Here is a 1,381-nt window from a genome sequence, read left to right as displayed (position 1 = left end):
ATATATATATATATATATATATATATATATAAAGGCAAGACGGCCAAGGCTGGAATGTCTTTGACTTGTTCTAACAGGGCTGACCTGGGACTAAACAACATTACTATCGCTTGTACCTGTACCCATACACTAATACCACCTATACGACTGCAGTTTATGCTACTAGTGCATAAGCTACCACATTACTAACGCCTTTACTATAGCTGCATACGCTATTATCACCTTCACTATTGTTGTCTACATTACTGCCTATGCTGTTACCGTCGGTATTATTGCCACCAGCACTGCTAACACCTATACATCTGCTAAGCGTGGCTGTGTGAGTAAGGTGCTTCCTACCCAACTATGTGATCTCTGGTTCAGTTCCACTGCGCGGCATCTTGGGCAAGTGTCTTCTATTACTCCGGGCCAACCAAAGCCTTGTAAGTAGATTTGGTAGTGGATTTGGCAAGAACCCCGTCGAATACATACATACACATATCTATAATATATATACATATATATTGTATATATGTGTGCGTATGTATGTATATGTATGCATATATGCTTATCTCTCACCACAGTTTGACGAATGTTAGTTCATTTGTGTACCCGTAACTTAGCGGTTCAGCAAAACACATTAATAGAATAAGCACCAGACTTTAAAAAAAGGCAATGAGGTCGATTTGTTCGACTAAGCCCCAGTATGGCCGCAGTCTAATAAATGAAGCGAATAAGATATAAAAGAAAAAAGATGCGTTACTAACACCAACACTGCTACCTTATACTACAACCACCTGTACCACTATTACTTGTACTACCAGCACGACCAGAATCAATGCCACCACTTCTGCACTCAAATCCAACAATACCAGACTCCAACCACCAATCTCTACGCAACCTTCACCTCTTCAATATTAAAAACCAGCAGGGAGCCTCTACGTGATCACAAGATCTACTAGAAATAGCTGCTAAATATCCCTCAAATCACAGGAAAAGAAAGAATTGGATGATGTAGTCCAACTTACTCCAAGAAGGACGGCTGGCCAAGAATAAGACTGACCTATAGCTAAACACTACTTAACTTTTACACATAACTTATCACCATCACCGACGCAACCACCACTACGTACTACTACTACTACTACTACTAGATCACACCACTACTACTGCCAAAATTATTGCCACTTCCCATTGCCGCTTCTATCATTAAAACTTAACCACCACGTAATCTGTATAAACACTACATAGCACTACAAGCAGTGCCACTAACTCATCAGCTATTACTACAATTACTTCCACCAACAACAGTTTCTTTGTTCAAAGTTTTCCCATCTCCCTCCTCTCTCTCTCCCTATATATCTATGTGTGTGTGTGTGTGTGTGTTATATATATATATATA

The sequence above is a fragment of the Octopus bimaculoides genome, chromosome 20 (genome assembly GCF_001194135.2).
Source record: "Octopus bimaculoides isolate UCB-OBI-ISO-001 chromosome 20, ASM119413v2, whole genome shotgun sequence".
Lineage (NCBI taxonomy): Eukaryota > Metazoa > Mollusca > Cephalopoda > Octopoda > Octopodidae > Octopus > Octopus bimaculoides.
This window is presented reverse-complemented; position numbering follows the sequence as displayed.